This window comes from Phodopus roborovskii, unplaced genomic scaffold (assembly GCF_943737965.1).
Source record: "Phodopus roborovskii unplaced genomic scaffold, PHOROB, whole genome shotgun sequence".
NCBI classification, from domain to species: Eukaryota; Metazoa; Chordata; class Mammalia; order Rodentia; family Cricetidae; genus Phodopus; species Phodopus roborovskii.
In genome coordinates, this window is record NW_026126558.1 from 2070729 (window position 1) to 2080725 (window position 9997).

Genomic DNA, 9997 nt, shown 5'->3' on the forward strand with positions numbered 1-9997 from the left:
GATCTTGAAACAAGCTTGCAATAGATTCTATGTCTCCCAAAGATGAATAATTCAACTGGTCTTGGTGGCACACGCCTGGAATCCCAGCACTCAGGAAGCTGGGGTGGGAGAAGGAAAAGTCTGAGTGAAGACTCCATCTCTAAAGTACTCAGTACCAGGTATAGCTTAGTGCTGGAGTGCTTGCTAGCAATCACTGGGGATGGGAAGAAGTCACACAATTGCTGTTATACGTTAGTCAGTTTCTGGGTGAGGTCTGGAATCCTTAGCACCCTGGATGCCTCTTGAGCCAATGTCTGCATCCTTACTGAGATGGAGGCTGTGCTAGTTTTGCCCTGATGAGGCTCCACTCATTCTCTGAGATGTAAGCATTTACCTATATTATGTTATTATTAAAAACTCAGGAGTCAAATATTGGGGTACAAACCTGAGTCAGGGTTTCTCTGTGGCTTTGGAGCCTGTCCTGGAACTAGTTCTTGTAGACTAGGCTGGCCTCGAACTCACAGAGATCCACCTTCCTCTGCCTCCCGAGTGCTGGGACTAAAGGCGTGCGCCACCACAGCCTAGCTCAACTGAAGTTTTTATGTCTTGCAATTATATAAGCTTTACATCTCTCTTGTCATCCTGGCTGACATACCCAACTCCCCCACCCTAAGCTTCTCTAACCCCTGAGCTTCGCTTCCCTATATTATCCAGCCACTTTAGATATGAGACCCTTGGTCTCTTGGTCCTCAGCTGCTCTCTTGCCCCCTCCACTCTCTTTCTCTCTAGCTCTCCTCCCCTCTCTCCTCTCAGGATAAGCTTCAGTCTGCCAGCCATGTGCAATCTGGACCCAGAAGCCTCTGGACATGCTTGCCCTCATATCTACAACAAAGCTTCTCCCCAACCATACCTTGGAGCAGACATGTCCTCATTTTTAATTCATAAGTAATTTTTATAAGGATTATTTTGTGTATTTTGCACAGAAGAAATACAGCTTCTTTTGTGCAGCTTGTCTTTTCACAGAGCACCACCAGGTGGCAGTCATGCCTTCATTGGCAAGGTGAGGCTTAAGAATTAGTCTTTTGGGAAAACAAATCATTAGCTCAAAGAACTTGAGGTCAAAATGGTTAAGCTTGCTGGTTGAGAATAATGAGTGTGAATTATCAAACCAGCTGAATGAAAAAGCTAAAATAAAAGAGAGGACATGACTATTCCTAAGGGTCTAAACTGAAGGTTTATTATAGATACAGTGAACATGACTGGCTGACTGAGCTGGGCCATTCGAGGAGAGGGGAAGGAGAAAGGGAGAGAGGAACCAGCACAGGGTAAAAGGGCAAAACATTGAGTAACCAAAATGGCTGTGTTATATCCGGAAGAACACATGGGGGGAAGGCAACCCAGCCCCTGGGCTGGGGAAGTTTCCGGTAGGGGCCAGGGAATGCCATCCAGGGGGACTCTAAAACAGGCAGGGACTGAGGCACATATGAGCTTATATATTCCCCATTTGGTCCTCCCTGAGTCCTAGTGATGCTCTCAACTACAGGCTTAGGACCTTTCTCTCTCCACCCATGGGAACAGCATCGCTCATACCTTCTGGCTCCCACACCTGGTACCCAACTTGAAGGGCCCCAAAGTTAGTTGCTTTTGTAACTAAATCTAGCTTCCATATCTCTTAAATAATCAGCCCAAATGTGGCTGCTTAACAGCACCCCACACACACACATGGCTCAAGGTCACGTTTGTTCTGTACTTTCCCAGATGTCCCTGCCTTAGGTTATGTCCCTCTCTTTTATCTATAATAAATTTTCTCCCCTGCCATACTTAGGAACAGCCCTATCCTTCCTTTTTTTTTTTTTTTAATTTTTTTTTTAAAATTCATCTAGTGCTGAAATTCTGGGAATGGCATAAATAAGTTCCCTCTTAACGAACTTGGCCACTCTGAATCAAGCCACTGATCTGACTTTGAAGGTATGTATGGATCATTTGTTTCTGCTGGCTTCTGCCACCCACAGAATTTTTATTCCAAATTCTAGAGTCTGATGCTTCAGCTACTGCTTCCCTTTACCTGCTTTCTAACTGTCTGTCTGTTGAGTCTCTCTAGGCTCTGGTGGGCTCTGCCCTCCATGTGGGCACCTCTGTGTGTATCTGATTCCTACAGCCTGCTGTGGCTCTGGCCTGCTGCACACACGTGGACCTCTCCCTTGTCTCCTATTCTCTCCCTTCTACTCTCTAGCTACCTGCTCTGTCTCTTTGTTCCTTCCTGGGCCCATGCATTGTGAGTTTCCTTGCCTTCTGCCCCTAGATGTCTGTGACATCCCAACGCTTCCTTAAGTCCTTCCAGCCTCCGACCTTGGCCCTCCTGTCTCACAGCTCCCTCCTGAAGTCCTGCAGTTTCTCTGTTCCTCCCTCCCTCAGGAGGAGCTCCTGTTTGTTCTGGCTTGACCTGTAACCATTCCTTCCCCATGTCACAGGTGTCTCTCTGGTTCCCGGGCCCTGTTCTGCCCTCAGGTCATCCACCACACGAGCAGGCTCTGGCCTGCTGCACCTGGCTGCTGCAGTACCATTTTCCCTGCTCTCCTAGCTTGCTCTCACCTCTCCCTAGGAACTGAAGCCCCACTATAGCCTCTCTCGGCTCCTGCCTGCAGTCCCGCAGCACCTACTCACTCGGCACCCTCTTGGCACTTATAGCAATCCGCCCCCCAGCAGAGTTTCACCTTGAAACCCTCTCTCCTTAACTCACACAGCTTGACCTCAGTACAGAACAACGACTAAAACCTGGCACACTCAGTTTCCACATTCTCACAGATTATAACTGCTGTGATTATCTTTTTTGACCACCTGTTATATTCTGCTCCTGTAACCCTGCCTATTTTCCTCCATTTGGAAAACCCCACCCCTGAGCTATAAAAGTCTTGTCTCCCTCACACCCAATGCTGACCTCTCCAACCCCTCCTTGGGGGTGGCAGGACCCTGTGTACACGGATAAAAAAAGCTTGTCTTAATTAATTTGGTCATGATAATTCGGGTTGGTTGTCTTTCTCCTCCCATCTTTGGGATTAATATTTGGAGATCCCCAGCAAGATCAAGACCCCAACCCAAATTCAGAAATTCAGAAGCCTGACCCTTCCCTCTAGCCTTCCAGGAGGACCAAGGAGCTGCTCTCCACGGGTGCACTCCTTAGAGATACTCCAAGGCCCTGAGACATGACTTCAGTTTGTCAGGCTGACTGAGAGAACAGCTACATAAATAAACAAACAAACAAATAAATAAATAAATAAATAAATAAATAAATAAATAAATAAGGAAGAAAGAAAAAGAAAAGAAAAGAAAAGAAAGGAAAAGAAAAAGCCAGAAGTTGGTTTAATCCCAACACTTGGGAAGCAGAGGCAGGTGGATATCCAGATTTGAGGCCAGGTCTACAAAGTGAATTCCAGAACAGCCAGGGATACACAGAGAAACCCTGTTTTGAAAAAAAACCAACAACAAAAACAACAAACAAACGAACAAACAAAAAAACAGCCAGTACCATTTTTTTTTTTTTTTCTTCTCCTACAGAGGCCTCTCTGGGAAGTCATAGACGCTCTTATTATTTTTATTTTTTTCTGTGGCATCTGTTTTCTGGTTCTTCTGATTCTATGGGGTCATGATCTTGGGACAGTGGGTGTGTCAGGGAGTATCTGATGAGGTCAGGCATTCCTTTGTCCAGGGCAAAGGCAGATGGCCCACTACCCACTGATTATTTCTGGTTATTTGAGAGTTCAGTCAGACCCACCTTGGGACCCAGGGGACAGCCTGGTGAGACTGGGGGCTGAGAAATCAGAGAGACCTGGAGCCTGAACACCTATTATGTAGACCGCTCAGCAGAGCTGAGGGACTGTAAGGATATCCCATGACACTGGGGCCAAGCCCAGGGTTTGGAGAGGCCCGGCGCAGGACATCAGGCGTTCCAGGATCCAAGGAGAACTCCAAAAGGCCCAGCCTAACTGAACTGGGAAAACCTAACCCATACTTAGGAAACCTCTGGTAGTGTGGTGGTTTGAATAGGAATGGCCCCATAGACTCATGTGTTGGAATGCTTGACCCATTGGGAGTGGTATTATTAGGAGGTGCCTTATGGAGTAGGTGTGTGCGTCCTGTTGAAGTAGGTGAAGCCTGTGGAAGCGGGCTTTGAGATCTTACAGTCAGTCTCAAGTCTGACCAATGTGACACACTGTCCTTCTCCTGACTGAGGATCAAGACATGGAGCGTTCAGCTCCTTCTCCAGCACCATGTGTGCCTGCATGCTGCCATCTCCTACTGTGATGATAATGGACTAAACCTCTGAAACTCTAAGCCAGCCCCAATTAAATGTTTTCCTTTACAAGAGTTGCCTTGATTATAGTGTTTCTTCACAGCAATAGAAACCCAAACTAAGACATGTAGGTTCCCTGACATCTGGGTTGTGCCGGGAGGCAACTGAAAAAAAGCCTCTTATTTGTTAAGAAAATTTCTTTGGTCGAGCTGGTGAACCTCTGAATGAGCCCACTTGTGTTGTTGCTGTCTTTGCTGTCATTTTGCTCTGTGTCTTGTCTTGTGTGTTGCTTGTCTTTGTGTGTTCCAACTAGGGAGAGTTCTGTCCATTTGTTTCCTTTCCTCTTTCCATCTCTTGTGTGTTTCTAGTCCAGTTATAGGTAGACTTGGGACCTGAACCAAACTTTAACTACCACCACTTCCATGCAGCTAGGCGGGAGCAATAAGGGCACCTCCTGCCTGCAGCATACCACTCTGTGCGCACCCTGTGTGTACTCCCCCCACCCAGTCCCAAATCCACCGCTGCTTCTTGCTATAGGTGCTTTGATAGCCAAGGCTCAGAATTCCTCAACTCTGAGCTTTCTGGTCACTGGATTAAGTTTATCAGAGTTTTCTTTGGGGTATGGGCAATGATGATGTCTACTGTTTTAATTGCCTAAAACTTTTACTAAGATATAAACCTTATCTCTGTAAGACCAATGTATGAGCTTTCTGTGCCTCAGGATTTATAAGATTATTGGATACTGTTAAAAATCCATGGAATCTGTAACAAAGATTGACTTAAAACTTACAACACAAGGTTAATAATTAGAAGGTTACAGACCTAACCCACCAATGTCTATAATTCTGGGAAAATATTCAAATGTCCTAACCTTGCTTTTAACCCCCATAGTTGTGCTTCTGACTGTTTTATTAACTGAAATATATCAACCCCCTAATATGGTTTTTAAGCTTAAAGACTCACCCTGAGAAAAGGTCAAGGCTACACTGGAATCCCAAACACCTATCATTGTCACCAGCCAACTAAATTTAGGGCCACAACTACTAAACACCAGAAACTGGGATGTTCCTATCTTATGATTTAGCAATATAATGACCTAAGGAGTCTGACAAAAAATCTATTAAATGTCTCTCCCTTATCTAAGACCTCTTCAGGCTAATAGAAACTGACTTAGGAATGTACGTCTAGCCTTCTTGTGTTTGCTAACTTTGTTAAGCCTTAGCCATTTTGATAAACTGAGTCACACAAGACACTATGATATTCTGCAATGGAGCACTATAAAAGGACCAGGAGAGTAAAGTCCCCAGTCTCCCTATGGACTGTGGTTATGATTTAAAGTTTTATTTTGATACTAAATAAGCTTCAATTCAAAGATTGTAATTTTTAAGGTTAAATTTAACAGGGATAAAACTGTAGAATACTAATTTTTTTTTCGAGACTGGGGTTCTCTGTATTGCATTGGAGCCTGTCCTGGAACTTGCTTTGTAGACTAGACTGGCCTTGAACTCACAAAGATCTACCCGCCTCTGCCTCCCAAGTGCTGGGATTAAAGGTGTATGCCACCAATGCCTGGCCCGGAATACTAATCTTATAAAAGCTAGTAACTTGTAGCTACAAATGTGTTAAACATAATTAAGACATGCAGATTAATAGGACCTTATAAATGATCACATACATTCTTTACAAGTAAGGTTTATTTAATATTAGGTATACTTGGTAGGCAGCTGTCAAAACTTTGCAGAGATCTGCTGAATATGGGATTTAAAATGTTTAATGTCAAAACTTGCTATGATAGACAGAGATTCTAACTCCTAGCAGCAACCCTGAGGTACAAAGAAGATAATGGGGCACAACTCCACTGGAATTGCAGTAAGTAAACCACCGGGAAGGACTGCCCAGGCCTCATCTGCTGCTCAGGCTCTGCTCACACTGTGAACACTGGTGGATTGACTGCTCTACTCTGCCCGGTCAATCTAAGGTCAGTGCCCCAGCTTCCTCTCTACAGGAAAGTCTCTCAGATCTGGGTCTGACAGACAAAAGTCAATGCTGTCCTGCATTGTAGCTGAAGATTTAATGCTGTCCTGTATGACAGTCAAAGACCTTCAACCACTGCCCCCATTGAAACCATCAAGACCCACCGGAGCCTAAGGCAACCATCTAGGTAATGCATAGGCCTCTGTCATTTTAATTGATATGTAAGTCATTCGGATTATACTTCCCGTTATAATTTATCCTTCTAGACCTCTGGTTGTGTTGATGGCTAACTATGGCTTCATCAACTTAACAGCAGCTGCCTGGTCAATACGTTTCACATTTAAAAACCAGGCCTTACTTTTCTAGAACTATTAGGTCACCAAATAAACAAGGCAAACTCACAGACAAAAGGTGTTAATAAGGCAAAGGCCCTTATTAACAGGCTCCACAGTGAAGGATATAACTTTTGCCCTTTAAGGGACTTGCTTTGCAAATACTGTTACAAACAAGGTATTGTAGCAGGGATTGAGGGTGCCTTTAATCCCTGCACTTGTGAGGCAGAGGCAGGCAGATCTCTGTGAGTTTGAGGCCATACTGGTCTAAAAAGTGAGCTCCAAGGCTGTTACACAGAGAAACACTGTCTCAGAAACCCCCCCCCACACACACACAACAAAGACAAACAAAACAATGGTATTGTAAGCTTCAAGGGTTTAAAAAAAAAAAAGACTTGGTTGGATCCACCTCTCACTTATCTAACAGGGTCCAGGTAAGTACCCCTGTCAATCAATCAATCAACAGCCAAAACTTCCCTACCTACTGCCTATTTCTGTGGGTGGGGGTGGAGCTTCAAACATAAACGTTTCCTTTAAGTTCTTTTACTTTAACTTCTGTCCCTAGTATGTATCTGTCTTGGCAGAGTTCCACTAAGCTGGTAGATACCATCCAGAAACCAAACTGTCCTAAGTATGATCTACACCACCCAGGTAGTCCTATAAAACCGGAAGCTCTGGACTTGCTGAAAGCTGATGTAGACCAGTCTAGACCATGTGATTGCTCCCTGTCTCTTCAGCTGGGTCAGCAATCAGATGCTTCTGATGAACACCCCATTGCCCAAATCCCCTCCTGGTATTTGGCTAACATTCCAGCCCTCCTGGCATCCTAATTTCATCAGGAGGTAGTTACAGAGGAGAATACATCATCCCTTGTCCTCAAAAAAGGGCTGGAATATTAGGTCTAAGGAAATTCACTGGTAAAGGGGACAAAATGGCTACCTATAGATATACCAAGATTATATGGCCTTAAAATTTTTGTTCTATTTATAGCCACAAAAAACAGGTGTGATTTTATAAATGAGCAATGCATTTTTGATGCATTACAAATATTGTTCCCTCTTCCCACCCCAGTAAAGAATGCTTAGATCTTCTGGGCATTGGTGGCACAGTCCTTTAATCCCAGCACTCAAGGAGGCAGAGGCAGGAGGATCTCTGCGAGTTTGAGGCCAGCCTGGGCTACAGAGGGAGTTCCAGGACAGGCTCCAAAGCTACACAGAAAAACCCTTTCTCGAAAAATGCTTAGCCCCTATCAAGTGTTTTCCAGGGATGTATAAGACAAGGGGGAAATGGAGAACCAGCCTGTCTCCACCTTAGGCTTAAAAGCTATCTTATAATAAAGAAAACTAGGTTCATTCCTATTTATAATTAAGCCTCTGTCTCTCAAAGATTGGGCTATGACCCACCTGTAACTTTTTTTTTCTAATAGTTTCTCGAAACAGGGTTTCTCTGTGTAGCCTTGGCTGTCCTAGAACTCACTCTTTACACCAGGCTGGCTTCGAACTCACAGAGAATCCCCCCTGCCTCTGCCTCCTGAGTGTTGGTTATTAAAGGACTGTGCCACCACTGCCTGGCTCTTTTATATCTTCTTAAAAACTTTTTTTGTTGGCTGGTTGGTTGGTTTTTGGAGATTGATTTTCTCTGTGTAATAGTCCTGGCTGTTCAGCAACTCACTTTGTAGACCAAGATGGCCTTGTACTAAAAAAGATCCGCCTACCTCTGCCTCCTAAGTGCTAGGATTAAAGGTGTGCACCACTGCCTGTCAAAGTTAGAATTAATATTTTAAAATTTTTATTACATTTTTATTTAGTATGTATATGTATGTATGTCATGGCACAAAAGTAGAGGCCAGAGGATATCTTGCAGGACTCAGTTCTCCCTTTCCATTAGGTGTGTCTCAGGGATTGAATTTATATTATTAGGCTTGGTGGCAGGATCCTTTACCCACTGAAACATCTTGCTGGACTTTAAAAAAAATCCACAACTAATCATTGGGCCGAGCTCCTGAAGTACAATTGAAGTGAGGGAGAATCGATAATATGAACAAAGGAGTCAAGACCATGATGGGGGAACCCACAGAATCAGCTGATTTAAGCTAGTGAGAGATCACTGACTCTGGTCTGACAACTTGGAAACCTGTTTAAGACTGAACTGGACTTCCTGAATACAGGTGACATTGTTGCAACTTGGGGAATATGAGTCCACTGGCAGTAGGTCCAAGTTCTAACTCTGGCGCACAAACTTTGTGGGGCCCATTCTATATGGAGAGATAATGAAGGGACCAGACCCTTACCCAGCCCCTTGCTTTAACAGCATGACAGGCTGCAGAAAAGACCTAACAAGACAAAGGCCCCTGATTCAGCACAAGTGGTTGGTTTACAGCCTTCTGACCTTGCCATAGCTGCCTTAGGTCAGATAGCCTCCACATGGCAAGGATCCACTCAGAAGTTAGCTAATATGCTTTACAACAACATGCAGAACATAGCAACAGCCATGGAGGGCCATAACAACCAGTTGACCAATCAATACAGGACAGGTTGCCCAGGCTCCAAAGTGTACCAAACCTGAGACTGTTGTGTACCCCTAGACACAGCCCTTATGCTGCTAATAAATTCCCTGCCTCGCCGTTCCCTTGGGGTCCTTCTCACACCATCTACTGTGATGGACTTACGAAGGGTCTGAGTTAAAGAGTTAACTCGTTAAACAATAAAAGACTCTATGCTTTTGCATCAGAACCAGTCCCTTGGTGATTTTTGGGGCTCAGAATTGGGCACAACAATATGATGGGGTCAGGTGGGGTGTAGAGCCTTGGTCCTGCTCAACAAGATGATGGGACATACTTAGTAGACTTCCTAAGGGGAGGGCTTACCCTCTCTGAGGAGCAGATGGGGGTGGGGTTGGGGGAAAAGTGGAAGGAATGGGAGGAGAGGAGGGAGGGGGAACTGGGATTGGAATGTAAATAAATAATCTTTTTTTTTTTTTTTAACTATTTATTTTTGTTTTTGAGACAGAGTCCTCTCCATCAGGCCTGGGCCGTGGTAGAACTTTTTTTTGCTGGGACAGACTGGCTTCAAACTCATAGTGTTCTGCCTGTCCCTGCCTTTCAAGTGCTAGGATTAAAGATGTGTACCACTATACCTAATTTAAAGATTTAATATTCATGTGCGTCTCTGCATGTTTGTGCTTGTCCTCTGAGGCTGGGAAAAGGTCAGATTCTCTGAAGCTAGAGTTATAGGCAGCTGTGAACGCTCTGTCTAACCCTGCTATATTTTGTTTTGTTTGAGACAAGATCTCATTCTGTAGCCAAAGCTATCCTGAAGTTGTGTAGTTTAGGCTGGCCCGGAACTCGTGGCAATCCGGCTGCCTCGACCCCCACATTTTGGGATTAAAGACATGAGCCATCATGCTTGGCTGACCCTCATTC